We start from the raw sequence: 19,317 nt of genomic DNA, 5'->3' as shown, positions 1-19,317 counted from the left end.
GAGTTTGAGGGAACTGCGGATTTTATTTATATTTAATGTACCAATTTTATACGCCTGCTGATCAGTCATTCACGCTCTTACGAGCGTAAGAAGGAATCGGCGCCGTTTTAAAAGAAGTCAGAGTCCTCTTCTTTGTTTGCCTGCCGTGGATCCAGTAACTTATCATCATGTGCCGGTTCTACTGCCGTAGAAGGCTGTTCGGGAAATCGGGAAGTGACTGGAATATCAGTTGCATCAGCGTCCATGTGTTCGACCTCTGGTTCCGCCGCCCAGTCTATAGTGCTGGGGTTCTTGGACGCAAGAGGATGATGTTGTCGTTGTTCTTTTAAACAATGATCAACATCGTCACTGCACATGGGAGACACCTGGCCGGTAGCATCGCGAGAGGGCTCAGTTAGCGTGATTGCACGATCTTCATCCCGCAGGTGTGCAGAAGTTAGCGCCTGTTGTCGGGAGGATTCTGGTGATTTTGCACTGACTTTGTCCATGATTTGCTGCACCTTTCCCCGCAACGACGCCGCCGCCTCTTCCGCACCCTGGCGGGCGATTCTGCGTTTCTTGTTCTTCCGCGGGGATTTAGCAGGTGGACAACGCTCATCGGAATCCGAGATTTCATGGTGGGGTTGTGGGGAACGACATTCAGCAGTCACAGTCCTGACCTGCGTCTCTGAGGAGGTGGAATTTTGTTCTGTTGACAGAGTCGGGGACTGCGCTACGGAATCAACCACGTCACTCACACTCAGGTGTTGCTCTTGTCGCTCAGAAATGTCAACAAGTTGCTCGGCCGTTGGAGGAAGGGTTGGTTGGGGGCGAATGTCTACTTCGGTATCCATGGGCAGTTGGTCGGTCGGTTGGTCGCGAGCCACCGAAGCGTAAGTGGTGGACAAAATAGTCATCTCCGCGGACTTCACCGGTTCACCTGTCGGCAGCTGCACAACACGTCTTTGAATACATTCAGAACGAATATGACCTGGAGACTTGCAAGCTGCACACGTTCGTGGTTGACCATCATAAATGACGATACCTCGATAACCGCAAACGTTAATGTAAGACGGAATATGTCGTAATAAGTCCACCTTCAACTGCCTGACACCGTTCAAAACCGGATATTTGTGAGCACCGGACCATTTTTCTGCAAAATTACTGAGGACCTTCCCAAAGGGAGCAATAACAAGATTGATCGCATCTGTAGGAACTTCAAAGGGTAGCTCAAAAATTCGAATTGTTCGAATACCAAGTCCCACATGATCGACAGTAACTTCGCCAATATTTCCATCACTGTGTTTAAACTTAAGTTTACCACCGGTATTATTGACAACTCGTTCGCATAACTCAGGGTTTTTCAGCTTCAAGTACATCACACTACTCACAATTGACAAGTGAAAACCAACAGTATCTTCAAACGGAACTTGAACAACTTCCTCTAACCAATCCTCAATTTCGAAAGATTTAGGTCGAGCAAAACGTCGATCAAAGGTAAATTTCAGAGTGTCCTTTCTACTAAGTTGAGCCATTACTGCATTTTCGAACGTTGACAGAATATCTAACTACTGCGAAGCGCCGGCGAAAACGCACAGACTTACACAGCGGATGTAAACAAAGCCAGCCGCAGAGCGAAGCACAGCACGACGAACCGCTCGCCACCGCCGCTGCAGGCAGACTGAACCAACTGAGCTAACGGGCCTCGACAGATGCAGTTGCTCAGGCCTACGCTGGAACCGTGTGGCATGAAGCCATACACCATTTCTATGGCCGTCGTGTGTCTGCTTCCCTCGTCTATATTCTGCTGACTGTCACGAAACAGTAGCTATATTGCGAGCAGGACGGGAAACGGCAGCTCGGACAGCTCAAACTTGTCACGAGTAGTGTGGAAAAAATTCCGTTCCGGTACCGGGAATCGAACCCGGGCCTCCTGGGTGAAAGCCAGGTATCCTAGCCACTAGACCACACCGGATCTGTGCGTCTCTTTAACGGTTCGGACGGTCCCTTGGCGCATTTCGTGCCGAGTCCCGCGTCGGCGCCCATCTCTCTTTACGAGCATCTTTGCGCATGCTGACTGGCAAGGCGCGCACCTCAAACGTCTCAGAGCAATGCTTTTGGCTTCATGCTCTGCTGGGAGAAGAGGAAAAGGGAAGCTGTAAGTAGCAATAACAGGAAGTAAACATTTTCCCGCTGAAGCGTTGTGGATAACAAACAAGAAATAAGTTGGGGCCCCAGCAACAGCACCACCATCAGTCACAGAAAATTAAATGCCCCCGGTGAGGATCGAACTCACGACCTTATGATTATGAGACTTACGCGCTGCCTACTGCGCTACCGAGGCACCGGTTAACCGTTTGTCCTGGAAACTGGGTAAGTATCACACCGAATGTTAGACGTGAAGACACTGTACTTCCTGGATAACGTGTTCTGTTTGCTACACGTGCATTGCCGGCCCAGTTGATTGCGGTGTTGCTGCAGCTTTTGCAACGATAGGCAGCACTCCTTGTCGTTAAAGTTCAGTGCCTCGGAGGCACCTGGACACAGCAACTTGTGAGGCCAGGCCGACGCTAGTCTATAGAACATGATGCGAGCGTCCCAGTGGGGACCCGCTAGTGCTGCGTTCTCGGTTCTTCTCAAGGGAATCCAGCTATACATTCTTGTGGATCGTGCATGTCAAGCGCGCAAGCCACACGGCAGCATTACCGCGGGAAAAGCAAAATGATGCATCGGCCGGGAATCGAACCCGGGCCGCCCGCGTGGCAGGCGAGCATTCTACCACTGAACCACCGATGCTCCGGTCGGTATCAACTTCAAGCTGCTTCCCGAGCAGTTGTCTTAAGGGAAAGTGGGACTGTCGTCAAGCGCCATAGCATTCTGTCGAGAAGATGCTGCAGACGCTGAACCCTGCACTGTACTGCTTAAAATCGCCGCCAGAACGCCGTCCTCTGCGTACTCTTGCGTCGCCAGAGCCGACTCTTGCCAAAGGATGCGAAATGTGCGCGGATATGCTGTCCGAATGCGTCTGGATGTGCTCCCCTAGCCTACCTCGAAATGCGCCTGCCAGGTACCATCACCTTCGGCCGCTGCCGACAGGCGGGAAGCCGACACAGTGCGGCGCCGGGGCGCTCCCCTGTGCGGTGGTGGTGTAATGGTCAGCATAGTTGCCTTCCAAGCAGTTGATCCGGGTTCGATTCCCGGCCACCGCAGCAGGCTTTTAATTTCGCGTATGGGTACTTTTGCCACGCGCCTTGAAATTAATGTTTTGTTTTCCTCCCTGTTACTCGCTGCAGACCAGCCTGTAGTGTGTCTCGACTTGTCTCGACTTTGCTCGGCTGACGCGAGAGCTGACGCTCTCAAATCGGCCTATATCAAAACAACAAGCACGAGAAACGACTGAGAGAGATAAGGAGAGGCGAGGCGATAGACACACAGCACGCCCCTTCATTTCACGGTGGCGTCTCCCTGACCGAATCGGGCTGTGGCTCCGAAAACAAAGGAGAAAGAAAAATAGGAAGTAAAACTGCCAACAGTAGCCTGTGTTCCGATGCACTTACCCGCCCAAGTACTGACAAGGGCCAAAGTTGTTACGCATCGGCATTCGGACATTTCCTTTCATTTTCTCTTTATCGGTTGAGAACCAGTGTATTGAGCACACTATGGCCATTGGCGAGTGAATGCTGTAGCGCTTCCCGACAGGTCGGGTTCGGAACCTCTGTCAACTTCCACGCAGGGTGGTCATCACACTCGCCAGCTGAAATCGGCGCTGCCTTTTCGTAGTAGTAAAAGCGTAGTGGCCCGTGGGGGGATCGAACCCACGACCTTCGCGTTATTAGCACGACGCTCTAACCAACTGAGCTAACGGGCCTCGACAGATGCAGTTGCTCAGGCCTACGCTGGAACCGTGTGGCATGAAGCCATACACCATTTCTATGGCCGTCGTGTGTCTGCTTCCCTCGTCTATATTCTGCTGACTGTCACGAAACAGTAGCTATATTGCGAGCAGGACGGGAAACGGCAGCTCGGACAGCTCAAACTTGTCACGAGTAGTGTGGAAAAAATTCCGTTCCGGTACCGGGAATCGAACCCGGGCCTCCTGGGTGAAAGCCAGGTATCCTAGCCACTAGACCACACCGGATCTGTGCGTCTCTTTAACGGTTCGGACGGTCCCTTGGCGCATTTCGTGCCGAGTCCCGCGTCGGCGCCCATCTCTCTTTACGAGCATCTTTGCGCATGCTGACTGGCAAGGCGCGCACCTCAAACGTCTCAGAGCAATGCTTTTGGCTTCATGCTCTGCTGGGAGAAGAGGAAAAGGGAAGCTGTAAGTAGCAATAACAGGAAGTAAACATTTTCCCGCTGAAGCGTTGTGGATAACAAACAAGAAATAAGTTGGGGCCCCAGCAACAGCACCACCATCAGTCACAGAAAATTAAATGCCCCGGGTGAGGATCGAACTCACGACCTTATGATTATGAGACTTACGCGCTGCCTACTGCGCTACCGAGGCACCGGTTAACCGTTTGTCCTGGAAACTGGGTAAGTATCACACCGAATGTTAGACGTGAAGACACTGTACTTCCTGGATAACGTGTTCTGTTTGCTACACGTGCATTGCCGGCCCAGTTGATTGCGGTGTTGCTGCAGCTTTTGCAACGATAGGCAGCACTCCTTGTCGTTAAAGTTCAGTGCCTCGGAGGCACCTGGACACAGCAACTTGTGAGGCCAGGCCGACGCTAGTCTATAGAACATGATGCGAGCGTCCCAGTGGGGACCCGCTAGTGCTGCGTTCTCGGTTCTTCTCAAGGGAATCCAGCTATACATTCTTGTGGATCGTGCATGTCAAGCGCGCAAGCCACACGGCAGCATTACCGCGGGAAAAGCAAAATGATGCATCGGCCGGGAATCGAACCCTGGCCGCCCGCGTGGCAGGCGAGCATTCTACCACTGAACCACCGATGCTCCGGTCGGTATCAACTTCAAGCTGCTTCCCGAGCAGTTGTCTTAAGGGAAAGTGGGACTGTCGTCAAGCGCCATAGCATTCTGTCGAGAAGATGCTGCAGACGCTGAACCCTGCACTGTACTGCTTAAAATCGCCGCCAGAACGCCGTCCTCTGCGTACTCTTGCGTCGCCAGAGCCGACTCTTGCCAAAGGATGCGAAATGTGCGCGGATATGCTGTCCGAATGCGTCTGGATGTGCTCCCCTAGCCTACCTCGAAATGCGCCTGCCAGGTACCATCACCTTCGGCCGCTGCCGACAGGCGGGAAGCCGACACAGTGCGGCGCCGGGGCGCTCCCCTGTGCGGTGGTGGTGTAATGGTCAGCATAGTTGCCTTCCAAGCAGTTGATCCGGGTTCGATTCCCGGCCACCGCAGCAGGCTTTTAATTTCGCGTATGGGTACTTTTGCCACGCGCCTTGAAATTAATGTTTTGTTTTCCTCCCTGTTACTCGCTGCAGACCAGCCTGTAGTGTGTCTCGACTTGTCTCGACTTTGCTCGGCTGACGCGAGAGCTGACGCTCTCAAATCGGCCTATATCAAAACAACAAGCACGAGAAACGACTGAGAGAGATAAGGAGAGGCGAGGCGATAGACACACAGCACGCCCCTTCATTTCACGGTGGCGTCTCCCTGACCGAATCGGGCTGTGGCTCCGAAAACAAAGGAGAAAGAAAAATAGGAAGTAAAACTGCCAACAGTAGCCTGTGTTCCGATGCACTTACCCGCCCAAGTACTGACAAGGGCCAAAGTTGTTACGCATCGGCATTCGGACATTTCCTTTCATTTTCTCTTTATCGGTTGAGAACCAGTGTATTGAGCACACTATGGCCATTGGCGAGTGAATGCTGTAGCGCTTCCCGACAGGTCGGGTTCGGAACCTCTGTCAACTTCCACGCAGGGTGGTCATCACACTCGCCAGCTGAAATCGGCGCTGCCTTTTCGTAGTAGTAAAAGCGTAGTGGCCCGTGGGGGGATCGAACCCACGACCTTCGCGTTATTAGCACGACGCTCTAACCAACTGAGCTAACGGGCCTCGACAGATGCTGTTGCTCAGGCCTACGCTGGAACCGTGTGGCATGAAGCCATACACCATTTCTATGGCCGTCGTGTGTCTGCTTCCCTCGTCTATATTCTGCTGACTGTCACGAAACAGTAGCTATATTGCGAGCAGGACGGGAAACGGCAGCTCGGACAGCTCAAACTTGTCACGAGTAGTGTGGAAAAAATTCCGTTCCGGTACCGGGAATCGAACCCGGGCCTCCTGGGTGAAAGCCAGGTATCCTAGCCACTAGACCACACCGGATCTGTGCGTCTCTTTAACGGTTCGGACGGTCCCTTGGCGCATTTCGTGCCGAGTCCCGCGTCGGCGCCCATCTCTCTTTACGAGCATCTTTGCGCATGCTGACTGGCAAGGCGCGCACCTCAAACGTCTCAGAGCAATGCTTTTGGCTTCATGCTCTGCTGGGAGAAGAGGAAAAGGGAAGCTGTAAGTAGCAATAACAGGAAGTAAACATTTTCCCGCTGAAGCGTTGTGGATAACAAACAAGAAATAAGTTGGGGCCCCAGCAACAGCACCACCATCAGTCACAGAAAATTAAATGCCCCGGGTGAGGATCGAACTCACGACCTTATGATTATGAGACTTACGCGCTGCCTACTGCGCTACCGAGGCACCGGTTAACCGTTTGTCCTGGAAACTGGGTAAGTATCACACCGAATGTTAGACGTGAAGACACTGTACTTCCTGGATAACGTGTTCTGTTTGCTACACGTGCATTGCCGGCCCAGTTGATTGCGGTGTTGCTGCAGCTTTTGCAACGATAGGCAGCACTCCTTGTCGTTAAAGTTCAGTGCCTCGGAGGCACCTGGACACAGCAACTTGTGAGGCCAGGCCGACGCTAGTCTATAGAACATGATGCGAGCGTCCCAGTGGGGACCCGCTAGTGCTGCGTTCTCGGTTCTTCTCAAGGGAATCCAGCTATACATTCTTGTGGATCGTGCATGTCAAGCGCGCAAGCCACACGGCAGCATTACCGCGGGAAAAGCAAAATGATGCATCGGCCGGGAATCGAACCCGGGCCGCCCGCGTGGCAGGCGAGCATTCTACCACTGAACCACCGATGCTCCGGTCGGTATCAACTTCAAGCTGCTTCCCGAGCAGTTGTCTTAAGGGAAAGTGGGACTGTCGTCAAGCGCCATAGCATTCTGTCGAGAAGATGCTGCAGACGCTGAACCCTGCACTGTACTGCTTAAAATCGCCGCCAGAACGCCGTCCTCTGCGTACTCTTGCGTCGCCAGAGCCGACTCTTGCCAAAGGATGCGAAATGTGCGCGGATATGCTGTCCGAATGCGTCTGGATGTGCTCCCCTAGCCTACCTCGAAATGCGCCTGCCAGGTACCATCACCTTCGGCCGCTGCCGACAGGCGGGAAGCCGACACAGTGCGGCGCCGGGGCGCTCCCCTGTGCGGTGGTGGTGTAATGGTCAGCATAGTTGCCTTCCAAGCAGTTGATCCGGGTTCGATTCCCGGCCACCGCAGCAGGCTTTTAATTTCGCGTATGGGTACTTTTGCCACGCGCCTTGAAATTAATGTTTTGTTTTCCTCCCTGTTACTCGCTGCAGACCAGCCTGTAGTGTGTCTCGACTTGTCTCGACTTTGCTCGGCTGACGCGAGAGCTGACGCTCTCAAATCGGCCTATATCAAAACAACAAGCACGAGAAACGACTGAGAGAGATAAGGAGAGGCGAGGCGATAGACACACAGCACGCCCCTTCATTTCACGGTGGCGTCTCCCTGACCGAATCGGGCTGTGGCTCCGAAAACAAAGGAGAAAGAAAAATAGGAAGTAAAACTGCCAACAGTAGCCTGTGTTCCGATGCACTTACCCGCCCAAGTACTGACAAGGGCCAAAGTTGTTACGCATCGGCATTCGGACATTTCCTTTCATTTTCTCTTTATCGGTTGAGAACCAGTGTATTGAGCACACTATGGCCATTGGCGAGTGAATGCTGTAGCGCTTCCCGACAGGTCGGGTTCGGAACCTCTGTCAACTTCCACGCAGGGTGGTCATCACACTCGCCAGCTGAAATCGGCGCTGCCTTTTCGTAGTAGTAAAAGCGTAGTGGCCCGTGGGGGGATCGAACCCACGACCTTCGCGTTATTAGCACGACGCTCTAACCAACTGAGCTAACGGGCCTCGACAGATGCTGTTGCTCAGGCCTACGCTGGAACCGTGTGGCATGAAGCCATACACCATTTCTATGGCCGTCGTGTGTCTGCTTCCCTCGTCTATATTCTGCTGACTGTCACGAAACAGTAGCTATATTGCGAGCAGGACGGGAAACGGCAGCTCGGACAGCTCAAACTTGTCACGAGTAGTGTGGAAAAAATTCCGTTCCGGTACCGGGAATCGAACCCGGGCCTCCTGGGTGAAAGCCAGGTATCCTAGCCACTAGACCACACCGGATCTGTGCGTCTCTTTAACGGTTCGGACGGTCCCTTGGCGCATTTCGTGCCGAGTCCCGCGTCGGCGCCCATCTCTCTTTACGAGCATCTTTGCGCATGCTGACTGGCAAGGCGCGCACCTCAAACGTCTCAGAGCAATGCTTTTGGCTTCATGCTCTGCTGGGAGAAGAGGAAAAGGGAAGCTGTAAGTAGCAATAACAGGAAGTAAACATTTTCCCGCTGAAGCGTTGTGGATAACAAACAAGAAATAAGTTGGGGCCCCAGCAACAGCACCACCATCAGTCACAGAAAATTAAATGCCCCGGGTGAGGATCGAACTCACGACCTTATGATTATGAGACTTACGCGCTGCCTACTGCGCTACCGAGGCACCGGTTAACCGTTTGTCCTGGAAACTGGGTAAGTATCACACCGAATGTTAGACGTGAAGACACTGTACTTCCTGGATAACGTGTTCTGTTTGCTACACGTGCATTGCCGGCCCAGTTGATTGCGGTGTTGCTGCAGCTTTTGCAACGATAGGCAGCACTCCTTGTCGTTAAAGTTCAGTGCCTCGGAGGCACCTGGACACAGCAACTTGTGAGGCCAGGCCGACGCTAGTCTATAGAACATGATGCGAGCGTCCCAGTGGGGACCCGCTAGTGCTGCGTTCTCGGTTCTTCTCAAGGGAATCCAGCTATACATTCTTGTGGATCGTGCATGTCAAGCGCGCAAGCCACACGGCAGCATTACCGCGGGAAAAGCAAAATGATGCATCGGCCGGGAATCGAACCCGGGCCGCCCGCGTGGCAGGCGAGCATTCTACCACTGAACCACCGATGCTCCGGTCGGTATCAACTTCAAGCTGCTTCCCGAGCAGTTGTCTTAAGGGAAAGTGGGACTGTCGTCAAGCGCCATAGCATTCTGTCGAGAAGATGCTGCAGACGCTGAACCCTGCACTGTACTGCTTAAAATCGCCGCCAGAACGCCGTCCTCTGCGTACTCTTGCGTCGCCAGAGCCGACTCTTGCCAAAGGATGCGAAATGTGCGCGGATATGCTGTCCGAATGCGTCTGGATGTGCTCCCCTAGCCTACCTCGAAATGCGCCTGCCAGGTACCATCACCTTCGGCCGCTGCCGACAGGCGGGAAGCCGACACAGTGCGGCGCCGGGGCGCTCCCCTGTGCGGTGGTGGTGTAATGGTCAGCATAGTTGCCTTCCAAGCAGTTGATCCGGGTTCGATTCCCGGCCACCGCAGCAGGCTTTTAATTTCGCGTATGGGTACTTTTGCCACGCGCCTTGAAATTAATGTTTTGTTTTCCTCCCTGTTACTCGCTGCAGACCAGCCTGTAGTGTGTCTCGACTTGTCTCGACTTTGCTCGGCTGACGCGAGAGCTGACGCTCTCAAATCGGCCTATATCAAAACAACAAGCACGAGAAACGACTGAGAGAGATAAGGAGAGGCGAGGCGATAGACACACAGCACGCCCCTTCATTTCACGGTGGCGTCTCCCTGACCGAATCGGGCTGTGGCTCCGAAAACAAAGGAGAAAGAAAAATAGGAAGTAAAACTGCCAACAGTAGCCTGTGTTCCGATGCACTTACCCGCCCAAGTACTGACAAGGGCCAAAGTTGTTACGCATCGGCATTCGGACATTTCCTTTCATTTTCTCTTTATCGGTTGAGAACCAGTGTATTGAGCACACTATGGCCATTGGCGAGTGAATGCTGTAGCGCTTCCCGACAGGTCGGGTTCGGAACCTCTGTCAACTTCCACGCAGGGTGGTCATCACACTCGCCAGCTGAAATCGGCGCTGCCTTTTCGTAGTAGTAAAAGCGTAGTGGCCCGTGGGGGGATCGAACCCACGACCTTCGCGTTATTAGCACGACGCTCTAACCAACTGAGCTAACGGGCCTCGACAGATGCTGTTGCTCAGGCCTACGCTGGAACCGTGTGGCATGAAGCCATACACCATTTCTATGGCCGTCGTGTGTCTGCTTCCCTCGTCTATATTCTGCTGACTGTCACGAAACAGTAGCTATATTGCGAGCAGGACGGGAAACGGCAGCTCGGACAGCTCAAACTTGTCACGAGTAGTGTGGAAAAAATTCCGTTCCGGTACCGGGAATCGAACCCGGGCCTCCTGGGTGAAAGCCAGGTATCCTAGCCACTAGACCACACCGGATCTGTGCGTCTCTTTAACGGTTCGGACGGTCCCTTGGCGCATTTCGTGCCGAGTCCCGCGTCGGCGCCCATCTCTCTTTACGAGCATCTTTGCGCATGCTGACTGGCAAGGCGCGCACCTCAAACGTCTCAGAGCAATGCTTTTGGCTTCATGCTCTGCTGGGAGAAGAGGAAAAGGGAAGCTGTAAGTAGCAATAACAGGAAGTAAACATTTTCCCGCTGAAGCGTTGTGGATAACAAACAAGAAATAAGTTGGGGCCCCAGCAACAGCACCACCATCAGTCACAGAAAATTAAATGCCCCGGGTGAGGATCGAACTCACGACCTTATGATTATGAGACTTACGCGCTGCCTACTGCGCTACCGAGGCACCGGTTAACCGTTTGTCCTGGAAACTGGGTAAGTATCACACCGAATGTTAGACGTGAAGACACTGTACTTCCTGGATAACGTGTTCTGTTTGCTACACGTGCATTGCCGGCCCAGTTGATTGCGGTGTTGCTGCAGCTTTTGCAACGATAGGCAGCACTCCTTGTCGTTAAAGTTCAGTGCCTCGGAGGCACCTGGACACAGCAACTTGTGAGGCCAGGCCGACGCTAGTCTATAGAACATGATGCGAGCGTCCCAGTGGGGACCCGCTAGTGCTGCGTTCTCGGTTCTTCTCAAGGGAATCCAGCTATACATTCTTGTGGATCGTGCATGTCAAGCGCGCAAGCCACACGGCAGCATTACCGCGGGAAAAGCAAAATGATGCATCGGCCGGGAATCGAACCCGGGCCGCCCGCGTGGCAGGCGAGCATTCTACCACTGAACCACCGATGCTCCGGTCGGTATCAACTTCAAGCTGCTTCCCGAGCAGTTGTCTTAAGGGAAAGTGGGACTGTCGTCAAGCGCCATAGCATTCTGTCGAGAAGATGCTGCAGACGCTGAACCCTGCACTGTACTGCTTAAAATCGCCGCCAGAACGCCGTCCTCTGCGTACTCTTGCGTCGCCAGAGCCGACTCTTGCCAAAGGATGCGAAATGTGCGCGGATATGCTGTCCGAATGCGTCTGGATGTGCTCCCCTAGCGTACCTCGAAATGCGCCTGCCAGGTACCATCACCTTCGGCCGCTGCCGACAGGCGGGAAGCCGACACAGTGCGGCGCCGGGGCGCTCCCCTGTGCGGTGGTGGTGTAATGGTCAGCATAGTTGCCTTCCAAGCAGTTGATCCGGGTTCGATTCCCGGCCACCGCAGCAGGCTTTTAATTTCGCGTATGGGTACTTTTGCCACGCGCCTTGAAATTAATGTTTTGTTTTCCTCCCTGTTACTCGCTGCAGACCAGCCTGTAGTGTGTCTCGACTTGTCTCGACTTTGCTCGGCTGACGCGAGAGCTGACGCTCTCAAATCGGCCTATATCAAAACAACAAGCACGAGAAACGACTGAGAGAGATAAGGAGAGGCGAGGCGATAGACACACAGCACGCCCCTTCATTTCACGGTGGCGTCTCCCTGACCGAATCGGGCTGTGGCTCCGAAAACAAAGGAGAAAGAAAAATAGGAAGTAAAACTGCCAACAGTAGCCTGTGTTCCGATGCACTTACCCGCCCAAGTACTGACAAGGGCCAAAGTTGTTACGCATCGGCATTCGGACATTTCCTTTCATTTTCTCTTTATCGGTTGAGAACCAGTGTATTGAGCACACTATGGCCATTGGCGAGTGAATGCTGTAGCGCTTCCCGACAGGTCGGGTTCGGAACCTCTGTCAACTTCCACGCAGGGTGGTCATCACACTCGCCAGCTGAAATCGGCGCTGCCTTTTCGTAGTAGTAAAAGCGTAGTGGCCCGTGGGGGGATCGAACCCACGACCTTCGCGTTATTAGCACGACGCTCTAACCAACTGAGCTAACGGGCCTCGACAGATGCTGTTGCTCAGGCCTACGCTGGAACCGTGTGGCATGAAGCCATACACCATTTCTATGGCCGTCGTGTGTCTGCTTCCCTCGTCTATATTCTGCTGACTGTCACGAAACAGTAGCTATATTGCGAGCAGGACGGGAAACGGCAGCTCGGACAGCTCAAACTTGTCACGAGTAGTGTGGAAAAAATTCCGTTCCGGTACCGGGAATCGAACCCGGGCCTCCTGGGTGAAAGCCAGGTATCCTAGCCACTAGACCACACCGGATCTGTGCGTCTCTTTAACGGTTCGGACGGTCCCTTGGCGCATTTCGTGCCGAGTCCCGCGTCGGCGCCCATCTCTCTTTACGAGCATCTTTGCGCATGCTGACTGGCAAGGCGCGCACCTCAAACGTCTCAGAGCAATGCTTTTGGCTTCATGCTCTGCTGGGAGAAGAGGAAAAGGGAAGCTGTAAGTAGCAATAACAGGAAGTAAACATTTTCCCGCTGAAGCGTTGTGGATAACAAACAAGAAATAAGTTGGGGCCCCAGCAACAGCACCACCATCAGTCACAGAAAATTAAATGCCCCGGGTGAGGATCGAACTCACGACCTTATGATTATGAGACTTACGCGCTGCCTACTGCGCTACCGAGGCACCGGTTAACCGTTTGTCCTGGAAACTGGGTAAGTATCACACCGAATGTTAGACGTGAAGACACTGTACTTCCTGGATAACGTGTTCTGTTTGCTACACGTGCATTGCCGGCCCAGTTGATTGCGGTGTTGCTGCAGCTTTTGCAACGATAGGCAGCACTCCTTGTCGTTAAAGTTCAGTGCCTCGGAGGCACCTGGACACAGCAACTTGTGAGGCCAGGCCGACGCTAGTCTATAGAACATGATGCGAGCGTCCCAGTGGGGACCCGCTAGTGCTGCGTTCTCGGTTCTTCTCAAGGGAATCCAGCTATACATTCTTGTGGATCGTGCATGTCAAGCGCGCAAGCCACACGGCAGCATTACCGCGGGAAAAGCAAAATGATGCATCGGCCGGGAATCGAACCCGGGCCGCCCGCGTGGCAGGCGAGCATTCTACCACTGAACCACCGATGCTCCGGTCGGTATCAACTTCAAGCTGCTTCCCGAGCAGTTGTCTTAAGGGAAAGTGGGACTGTCGTCAAGCGCCATAGCATTCTGTCGAGAAGATGCTGCAGACGCTGAACCCTGCACTGTACTGCTTAAAATCGCCGCCAGAACGCCGTCCTCTGCGTACTCTTGCGTCGCCAGAGCCGACTCTTGCCAAAGGATGCGAAATGTGCGCGGATATGCTGTCCGAATGCGTCTGGATGTGCTCCCCTAGCCTACCTCGAAATGCGCCTGCCAGGTACCATCACCTTCGGCCGCTGCCGACAGGCGGGAAGCCGACACAGTGCGGCGCCGGGGCGCTCCCCTGTGCGGTGGTGGTGTAATGGTCAGCATAGTTGCCTTCCAAGCAGTTGATCCGGGTTCGATTCCCGGCCACCGCAGCAGGCTTTTAATTTCGCGTATGGGTACTTTTGCCACGCGCCTTGAAATTAATGTTTTGTTTTCCTCCCTGTTACTCGCTGCAGACCAGCCTGTAGTGTGTCTCGACTTGTCTCGACTTTGCTCGGCTGACGCGAGAGCTGACGCTCTCAAATCGGCCTATATCAAAACAACAAGCACGAGAAACGACTGAGAGAGATAAGGAGAGGCGAGGCGATAGACACACAGCACGCCCCTTCATTTCACGGTGGCGTCTCCCTGACCGAATCGGGCTGTGGCTCCGAAAACAAAGGAGAAAGAAAAATAGGAAGTAAAACTGCCAACAGTAGCCTGTGTTCCGATGCACTTACCCGCCCAAGTACTGACAAGGGCCAAAGTTGTTACGCATCGGCATTCGGACATTTCCTTTCATTTTCTCTTTATCGGTTGAGAACCAGTGTATTGAGCACACTATGGCCATTGGCGAGTGAATGCTGTAGCGCTTCCCGACAGGTCGGGTTCGGAACCTCTGTCAACTTCCACGCAGGGTGGTCATCACACTCGCCAGCTGAAATCGGCGCTGCCTTTTCGTAGTAGTAAAAGCGTAGTGGCCCGTGGGGGGATCGAACCCACGACCTTCGCGTTATTAGCACGACGCTCTAACCAACTGAGCTAACGGGCCTCGACAGATGCTGTTGCTCAGGCCTACGCTGGAACCGTGTGGCATGAAGCCATACACCATTTCTATGGCCGTCGTGTGTCTGCTTCCCTCGTCTATATTCTGCTGACTGTCACGAAACAGTAGCTATATTGCGAGCAGGACGGGAAACGGCAGCTCGGACAGCTCAAACTTGTCACGAGTAGTGTGGAAAAAATTCCGTTCCGGTACCGGGAATCGAACCCGGGCCTCCTGGGTGAAAGCCAGGTATCCTAGCCACTAGACCACACCGGATCTGTGCGTCTCTTTAACGGTTCGGACGGTCCCTTGGCGCATTTCGTGCCGAGTCCCGCGTCGGCGCCCATCTCTCTTTACGAGCATCTTTGCGCATGCTGACTGGCAAGGCGCGCACCTCAAACGTCTCAGAGCAATGCTTTTGGCTTCATGCTCTGCTGGGAGAAGAGGAAAAGGGAAGCTGTAAGTAGCAATAACAGGAAGTAAACATTTTCCCGCTGAAGCGTTGTGGATAACAAACAAGAAATAAGTTGGGGCCCCAGCAACAGCACCACCATCAGTCACAGAAAATTAAAAGCCCCGGGTGAGGATCGAACTCACGACCTTATGATTATGAGACTTACGCGCTGCCTACTGCGCTACCGAGGCACCGGTTAACCGTTTGTCCTGGAAACTGGGTAAGTATCACACCGAATGTTAGACGTGAAGACACTGTACTTCCTGGATAACGTGTTCTGTTTGCTACACGTGCATTGCCGGCCCAGTTGATTGCGGTGTTGCTGCAGCTTTTGCAACGATAGGCAGCACTCCTTGTCGTTAAAGTTCAGTGCCTCGGAGGCACCTGGACACAGCAACTTGTGAGGCCAGGCCGACGCTAGTCTATAGAACATGATGCGAGCGTCCCAGTGGGGACCCGCTAGTGCTGCGTTCTCGGTTCTTCTCAAGGGAATCCAGCTATACATTCTTGTGGATCGTGCATGTCAAGCGCGCAAGCCACACGGCAGCATTACCGCGGGAAAAGCAAAATGATGCATCGGCCGGGAATCGAACCCGGGCCGCCCGCGTGGCAGGCGAGCATTCTACCACTGAACCACCGATGCTCCGGTCGGTATCAACTTCAAGCTGCTTCCCGAGCAGTTGTCTTAAGGGAAAGTGGGACTGTCGTCAAGCGCCATAGCATTCTGTCGAGAAGATGCTGCAGACGCTGAACCCTGCACTGTACTGCTTAAAATCGCCGCCAGAACGCCGTCCTCTGCGTACTCTTGCGTCGCCAGAGCCGACTCTTGCCAAAGGATGCGAAATGTGCGCGGATATGCTGTCCGAATGCGTCTGGATGTGCTCCCCTAGCCTACCTCGAAATGCGCCTGCCAGGTACCATCACCTTCGGCCGCTGCCGACAGGCGGGAAGCCGACACAGTGCGGCGCCGGGGCGCTCCCCTGTGCGGTGGTGGTGTAATGGTCAGCATAGTTGCCTTCCAAGCAGTTGATCCGGGTTCGATTCCCGGCCACCGCAGCAGGCTTTTAATTTCGCGTATGGGTACTTTTGCCACGCGCCTTGAAATTAATGTTTTGTTTTCCTCCCTGTTACTCGCTGCAGACCAGCCTGTAGTGTGTCTCGACTTGTCTCGACTTTGCTCGGCTGACGCGAGAGCTGACGCTCTCAAATCGGCCTATATCAAAACAACAAGCACGAGAAACGACTGAGAGAGATAAGGAGAGGCGAGGCGATAGACACACAGCACGCCCCTTCATTTCACGGTGGCGTCTCCCTGACCGAATCGGGCTGTGGCTCCGAAAACAAAGGAGAAAGAAAAATAGGAAGTAAAACTGCCAACAGTAGCCTGTGTTCCGATGCACTTACCCGCCCAAGTACTGACAAGGGCCAAAGTTGTTACGCATCGGCATTCGGACATTTCCTTTCATTTTCTCTTTATCGGTTGAGAACCAGTGTATTGAGCACACTATGGCCATTGGCGAGTGAATGCTGTAGCGCTTCCCGACAGGTCGGGTTCGGAACCTCTGTCAACTTCCACGCAGGGTGGTCATCACACTCGCCAGCTGAAATCGGCGCTGCCTTTTCGTAGTAGTAAAAGCGTAGTGGCCCGTGGGGGGATCGAACCCACGACCTTCGCGTTATTAGCACGACGCTCTAACCAACTGAGCTAACGGGCCTCGACAGATGCTGTTGCTCAGGCCTACGCTGGAACCGTGTGGCATGAAGCCATACACCATTTCTATGGCCGTCGTGTGTCTGCTTCCCTCGTCTATATTCTGCTGACTGTCACGAAACAGTAGCTATATTGCGAGCAGGACGGGAAACGGCAGCTCGGACAGCTCAAACTTGTCACGAGTAGTGTGGAAAAAATTCCGTTCCGGTACCGGGAATCGAACCCGGGCCTCCTGGGTGAAAGCCAGGTATCCTAGCCACTAGACCACACCGGATCTGTGCGTCTCTTTAACGGTTCGGACGGTCCCTTGGCGCATTTCGTGCCGAGTCCCGCGTCGGCGCCCATCTCTCTTTACGAGCATCTTTGCGCATGCTGACTGGCAAGGCGCGCACCTCAAACGTCTCAGAGCAATGCTTTTGGCTTCATGCTCTGCTGGGAGAAGAGGAAAAGGGAAGCTGTAAGTAGCAATAACAGGAAGTAAACATTTTCCCGCTGAAGCGTTGTGGATAACAAACAAGAAATAAGTTGGGGCCCCAGCAACAGCACCACCATCAGTCACAGAAAATTAAAAGCCCCGGGTGAGGATCGAACTCACGACCTTATGATTATGAGACTTACGCGCTGCCTACTGCGCTACCGAGGCACCGGTTAACCGTTTGTCCTGGAAACTGGGTAAGTATCACACCGAATGTTAGACGTGAAGACACTGTACTTCCTGGATAACGTGTTCTGTTTGCTACACGTGCATTGCCGGCCCAGTTGATTGCGGTGTTGCTGCAGCTTTTGCAACGATAGGCAGCACTCCTTGTCGTTAAAGTTCAGTGCCTCGGAGGCACCTGGACACAGCAACTTGTGAGGCCAGGCCGACGCTAGTCTATAGAACATGATGCGAGCGTCCCAGTGGGGACCCGCTAGTGCTGCGTTCTCGGTTCTTCTCAAGGGAATCCAGCTATACATTCTTGTGGATCGTGCATGTCAAGCGCGCAAGCCACACGGCAGCATTACCGCGGGAAAAGCAAAATGATGCATCGGCCGGGAATCGAACCCGGGCCGCCCGCGTGGCAGGCGAGCATTCTACCACTGAACCACCGATGCTCCGGTCGGTATCAACTTCAAGCTGCTTCCCGAGCAGTTGTCTTAAGGGAAAGTGGGACTGTCGTCAAGCGCCATAGCATTCTGTCGAGAAGATGCTGCAGACGCTGAACCCTGCACTGTACTGCTTAAAATCGCCGCCAGAACGCCGTCCTCTGCGTACTCTTGCGTCGCCAGAGCCGACTCTTGCCAAAGGATGCGAAATGTGCGCGGATATGCTGTCCGAATGCGTCTGGATGTGCTCCCCTAGCCTACCTCGAAATGCGCCTGCCAGGTACCATCACCTTCGGCCGCTGCCGACAGGCGGGAAGCCGACACAGTGCGGCGCCGGGGCGCTCCCCTGTGCGGTGGTGGTGTAATGGTCAGCATAGTTGCCTTCCAAGCAGTTGATCCGGGTTCGATTCCCGGCCACCGCAGCAGGCTTTTAATTTCGCGTATGGGTACTTTTGCCACGCGCCTTGAAATTAATGTTTTGTTTTCCTCCCTGTTACTCGCTGCAGACCAGCCTGTAGTGTGTCTCGACTTGTCTCGACTTTGCTCGGCTGACGCGAGAGCTGACGCTCTCAAATCGGCCTATATCAAAACAACAAGCACGAGAAACGACTGAGAGAGATAAGGAGAGGCGAGGCGATAGACACACAGCACGCCCCTTCATTTCACGGTGGCGTCTCCCTGACCGAATCGGGCTGTGGCTCCGAAAACAAAGGAGAAAGAAAAATAGGAAGTAAAACTGCCAACAGTAGCCTGTGTTCCGATGCACTTACCCGCCCAAGTACTGACAAGGGCCAAAGTTGTTACGCATCGGCATTCGGACATTTCCTTTCATTTTCTCTTTATCGGTTGAGAACCAGTGTATTGAGCACACTATGGCCATTGGCGAGTGAATGCTGTAGCGCTTCCCGACAGGTCGGGTTCGGAACCTCTGTCAACTTCCACGCAGGGTGGTCATCACACTCGCCAGCTGAAATCGGCGCTGCCTTTTCGTAGTAGTAAAAGCGTAGTGGCCCGTGGGGGGATCGAACCCACGACCTTCGCGTTATTAGCACGACGCTCTAACCAACTGAGCTAACGGGCCTCGACAGATGCAGTTGCTCAGGCCTACGCTGGAACCGTGTGGCATGAAGCCATACACCATTTCTATGGCCGTCGTGTGTCTGCTTCCCTCGTCTATATTCTGCTGACTGTCACGAAACAGTAGCTATATTGCGAGCAGGACGGGAAACGGCAGCTCGGACAGCTCAAACTTGTCACGAGTAGTGTGGAAAAAATTCCGTTCCGGTACCGGGAATCGAACCCGGGCCTCCTGGGTGAAAGCCAGGTATCCTAGCCACTAGACCACACCGGATCTGTGCGTCTCTTTAACGGTTCGGACGGTCCCTTGGCGCATTTCGTGCCGAGTCCCGC

General features: G+C 53.8%; 41 non-coding genes across 41 annotated transcripts; 8 read left to right on the top strand and 33 right to left on the bottom strand.

Annotated features, from left to right (window-relative positions):
- Positions 1 to 1,882: 1,882 nt before the first annotated feature.
- Trnae-uuc (transfer RNA glutamic acid (anticodon UUC)) lies at positions 1,883 to 1,954 on the bottom strand. The gene has a single exon. It is a non-coding gene; the product is annotated as a tRNA-Glu (tRNA).
- Positions 1,955 to 2,250: 296 nt separating this feature from the next.
- On the bottom strand, positions 2,251 to 2,323 carry Trnam-cau (transfer RNA methionine (anticodon CAU)). The gene has a single exon. It is a non-coding gene; the product is annotated as a tRNA-Met (tRNA).
- A 381-nt stretch (positions 2,324 to 2,704) lies between these two features.
- Trnag-gcc (transfer RNA glycine (anticodon GCC)) lies at positions 2,705 to 2,775 on the bottom strand. Its single transcript has one exon. It is a non-coding gene; the product is annotated as a tRNA-Gly (tRNA).
- A 341-nt stretch (positions 2,776 to 3,116) lies between these two features.
- Positions 3,117 to 3,188, top strand: Trnag-ucc (transfer RNA glycine (anticodon UCC)). Its single transcript has one exon. It is a non-coding gene; the product is annotated as a tRNA-Gly (tRNA).
- Positions 3,189 to 3,773: 585 nt separating this feature from the next.
- Positions 3,774 to 3,847, bottom strand: Trnai-aau (transfer RNA isoleucine (anticodon AAU)). The gene has a single exon. It is a non-coding gene; the product is annotated as a tRNA-Ile (tRNA).
- A 198-nt stretch (positions 3,848 to 4,045) lies between these two features.
- Trnae-uuc (transfer RNA glutamic acid (anticodon UUC)) lies at positions 4,046 to 4,117 on the bottom strand. Its single transcript has one exon. It is a non-coding gene; the product is annotated as a tRNA-Glu (tRNA).
- Positions 4,118 to 4,413: 296 nt separating this feature from the next.
- Positions 4,414 to 4,486, bottom strand: Trnam-cau (transfer RNA methionine (anticodon CAU)). Its single transcript has one exon. It is a non-coding gene; the product is annotated as a tRNA-Met (tRNA).
- A 381-nt stretch (positions 4,487 to 4,867) lies between these two features.
- On the bottom strand, positions 4,868 to 4,938 carry Trnag-gcc (transfer RNA glycine (anticodon GCC)). Its single transcript has one exon. It is a non-coding gene; the product is annotated as a tRNA-Gly (tRNA).
- Positions 4,939 to 5,279: 341 nt separating this feature from the next.
- Positions 5,280 to 5,351, top strand: Trnag-ucc (transfer RNA glycine (anticodon UCC)). The gene has a single exon. It is a non-coding gene; the product is annotated as a tRNA-Gly (tRNA).
- Positions 5,352 to 5,936: 585 nt separating this feature from the next.
- On the bottom strand, positions 5,937 to 6,010 carry Trnai-aau (transfer RNA isoleucine (anticodon AAU)). The gene has a single exon. It is a non-coding gene; the product is annotated as a tRNA-Ile (tRNA).
- A 198-nt stretch (positions 6,011 to 6,208) lies between these two features.
- Trnae-uuc (transfer RNA glutamic acid (anticodon UUC)) lies at positions 6,209 to 6,280 on the bottom strand. Its single transcript has one exon. It is a non-coding gene; the product is annotated as a tRNA-Glu (tRNA).
- A 296-nt stretch (positions 6,281 to 6,576) lies between these two features.
- Trnam-cau (transfer RNA methionine (anticodon CAU)) lies at positions 6,577 to 6,649 on the bottom strand. The gene has a single exon. It is a non-coding gene; the product is annotated as a tRNA-Met (tRNA).
- A 381-nt stretch (positions 6,650 to 7,030) lies between these two features.
- Positions 7,031 to 7,101, bottom strand: Trnag-gcc (transfer RNA glycine (anticodon GCC)). Its single transcript has one exon. It is a non-coding gene; the product is annotated as a tRNA-Gly (tRNA).
- Positions 7,102 to 7,442: 341 nt separating this feature from the next.
- On the top strand, positions 7,443 to 7,514 carry Trnag-ucc (transfer RNA glycine (anticodon UCC)). The gene has a single exon. It is a non-coding gene; the product is annotated as a tRNA-Gly (tRNA).
- A 585-nt stretch (positions 7,515 to 8,099) lies between these two features.
- Positions 8,100 to 8,173, bottom strand: Trnai-aau (transfer RNA isoleucine (anticodon AAU)). The gene has a single exon. It is a non-coding gene; the product is annotated as a tRNA-Ile (tRNA).
- A 198-nt stretch (positions 8,174 to 8,371) lies between these two features.
- Positions 8,372 to 8,443, bottom strand: Trnae-uuc (transfer RNA glutamic acid (anticodon UUC)). Its single transcript has one exon. It is a non-coding gene; the product is annotated as a tRNA-Glu (tRNA).
- Positions 8,444 to 8,739: 296 nt separating this feature from the next.
- Trnam-cau (transfer RNA methionine (anticodon CAU)) lies at positions 8,740 to 8,812 on the bottom strand. Its single transcript has one exon. It is a non-coding gene; the product is annotated as a tRNA-Met (tRNA).
- A 381-nt stretch (positions 8,813 to 9,193) lies between these two features.
- On the bottom strand, positions 9,194 to 9,264 carry Trnag-gcc (transfer RNA glycine (anticodon GCC)). The gene has a single exon. It is a non-coding gene; the product is annotated as a tRNA-Gly (tRNA).
- A 341-nt stretch (positions 9,265 to 9,605) lies between these two features.
- Trnag-ucc (transfer RNA glycine (anticodon UCC)) lies at positions 9,606 to 9,677 on the top strand. Its single transcript has one exon. It is a non-coding gene; the product is annotated as a tRNA-Gly (tRNA).
- A 585-nt stretch (positions 9,678 to 10,262) lies between these two features.
- On the bottom strand, positions 10,263 to 10,336 carry Trnai-aau (transfer RNA isoleucine (anticodon AAU)). The gene has a single exon. It is a non-coding gene; the product is annotated as a tRNA-Ile (tRNA).
- A 198-nt stretch (positions 10,337 to 10,534) lies between these two features.
- On the bottom strand, positions 10,535 to 10,606 carry Trnae-uuc (transfer RNA glutamic acid (anticodon UUC)). Its single transcript has one exon. It is a non-coding gene; the product is annotated as a tRNA-Glu (tRNA).
- A 296-nt stretch (positions 10,607 to 10,902) lies between these two features.
- On the bottom strand, positions 10,903 to 10,975 carry Trnam-cau (transfer RNA methionine (anticodon CAU)). The gene has a single exon. It is a non-coding gene; the product is annotated as a tRNA-Met (tRNA).
- Positions 10,976 to 11,356: 381 nt separating this feature from the next.
- Trnag-gcc (transfer RNA glycine (anticodon GCC)) lies at positions 11,357 to 11,427 on the bottom strand. Its single transcript has one exon. It is a non-coding gene; the product is annotated as a tRNA-Gly (tRNA).
- A 341-nt stretch (positions 11,428 to 11,768) lies between these two features.
- Trnag-ucc (transfer RNA glycine (anticodon UCC)) lies at positions 11,769 to 11,840 on the top strand. The gene has a single exon. It is a non-coding gene; the product is annotated as a tRNA-Gly (tRNA).
- A 585-nt stretch (positions 11,841 to 12,425) lies between these two features.
- Positions 12,426 to 12,499, bottom strand: Trnai-aau (transfer RNA isoleucine (anticodon AAU)). Its single transcript has one exon. It is a non-coding gene; the product is annotated as a tRNA-Ile (tRNA).
- Positions 12,500 to 12,697: 198 nt separating this feature from the next.
- Positions 12,698 to 12,769, bottom strand: Trnae-uuc (transfer RNA glutamic acid (anticodon UUC)). Its single transcript has one exon. It is a non-coding gene; the product is annotated as a tRNA-Glu (tRNA).
- A 296-nt stretch (positions 12,770 to 13,065) lies between these two features.
- On the bottom strand, positions 13,066 to 13,138 carry Trnam-cau (transfer RNA methionine (anticodon CAU)). The gene has a single exon. It is a non-coding gene; the product is annotated as a tRNA-Met (tRNA).
- Positions 13,139 to 13,519: 381 nt separating this feature from the next.
- On the bottom strand, positions 13,520 to 13,590 carry Trnag-gcc (transfer RNA glycine (anticodon GCC)). Its single transcript has one exon. It is a non-coding gene; the product is annotated as a tRNA-Gly (tRNA).
- A 341-nt stretch (positions 13,591 to 13,931) lies between these two features.
- Trnag-ucc (transfer RNA glycine (anticodon UCC)) lies at positions 13,932 to 14,003 on the top strand. The gene has a single exon. It is a non-coding gene; the product is annotated as a tRNA-Gly (tRNA).
- Positions 14,004 to 14,588: 585 nt separating this feature from the next.
- On the bottom strand, positions 14,589 to 14,662 carry Trnai-aau (transfer RNA isoleucine (anticodon AAU)). Its single transcript has one exon. It is a non-coding gene; the product is annotated as a tRNA-Ile (tRNA).
- A 198-nt stretch (positions 14,663 to 14,860) lies between these two features.
- Positions 14,861 to 14,932, bottom strand: Trnae-uuc (transfer RNA glutamic acid (anticodon UUC)). The gene has a single exon. It is a non-coding gene; the product is annotated as a tRNA-Glu (tRNA).
- Positions 14,933 to 15,228: 296 nt separating this feature from the next.
- On the bottom strand, positions 15,229 to 15,301 carry Trnam-cau (transfer RNA methionine (anticodon CAU)). Its single transcript has one exon. It is a non-coding gene; the product is annotated as a tRNA-Met (tRNA).
- A 381-nt stretch (positions 15,302 to 15,682) lies between these two features.
- Trnag-gcc (transfer RNA glycine (anticodon GCC)) lies at positions 15,683 to 15,753 on the bottom strand. Its single transcript has one exon. It is a non-coding gene; the product is annotated as a tRNA-Gly (tRNA).
- A 341-nt stretch (positions 15,754 to 16,094) lies between these two features.
- Positions 16,095 to 16,166, top strand: Trnag-ucc (transfer RNA glycine (anticodon UCC)). The gene has a single exon. It is a non-coding gene; the product is annotated as a tRNA-Gly (tRNA).
- Positions 16,167 to 16,751: 585 nt separating this feature from the next.
- On the bottom strand, positions 16,752 to 16,825 carry Trnai-aau (transfer RNA isoleucine (anticodon AAU)). The gene has a single exon. It is a non-coding gene; the product is annotated as a tRNA-Ile (tRNA).
- A 198-nt stretch (positions 16,826 to 17,023) lies between these two features.
- Trnae-uuc (transfer RNA glutamic acid (anticodon UUC)) lies at positions 17,024 to 17,095 on the bottom strand. Its single transcript has one exon. It is a non-coding gene; the product is annotated as a tRNA-Glu (tRNA).
- Positions 17,096 to 17,391: 296 nt separating this feature from the next.
- Positions 17,392 to 17,464, bottom strand: Trnam-cau (transfer RNA methionine (anticodon CAU)). Its single transcript has one exon. It is a non-coding gene; the product is annotated as a tRNA-Met (tRNA).
- A 381-nt stretch (positions 17,465 to 17,845) lies between these two features.
- Trnag-gcc (transfer RNA glycine (anticodon GCC)) lies at positions 17,846 to 17,916 on the bottom strand. Its single transcript has one exon. It is a non-coding gene; the product is annotated as a tRNA-Gly (tRNA).
- Positions 17,917 to 18,257: 341 nt separating this feature from the next.
- Trnag-ucc (transfer RNA glycine (anticodon UCC)) lies at positions 18,258 to 18,329 on the top strand. Its single transcript has one exon. It is a non-coding gene; the product is annotated as a tRNA-Gly (tRNA).
- Positions 18,330 to 18,914: 585 nt separating this feature from the next.
- Trnai-aau (transfer RNA isoleucine (anticodon AAU)) lies at positions 18,915 to 18,988 on the bottom strand. The gene has a single exon. It is a non-coding gene; the product is annotated as a tRNA-Ile (tRNA).
- Positions 18,989 to 19,186: 198 nt separating this feature from the next.
- Trnae-uuc (transfer RNA glutamic acid (anticodon UUC)) lies at positions 19,187 to 19,258 on the bottom strand. Its single transcript has one exon. It is a non-coding gene; the product is annotated as a tRNA-Glu (tRNA).
- Between the last annotated feature and the right edge of the window lie 59 nt (positions 19,259 to 19,317).

This window comes from Schistocerca gregaria, unplaced genomic scaffold (assembly GCF_023897955.1).
Source record: "Schistocerca gregaria isolate iqSchGreg1 unplaced genomic scaffold, iqSchGreg1.2 ptg000392l, whole genome shotgun sequence".
In the NCBI taxonomy this organism is placed as follows: Eukaryota; Metazoa; Arthropoda; class Insecta; order Orthoptera; family Acrididae; genus Schistocerca; species Schistocerca gregaria.
This window is presented reverse-complemented; position numbering and strand designations above follow the sequence as displayed.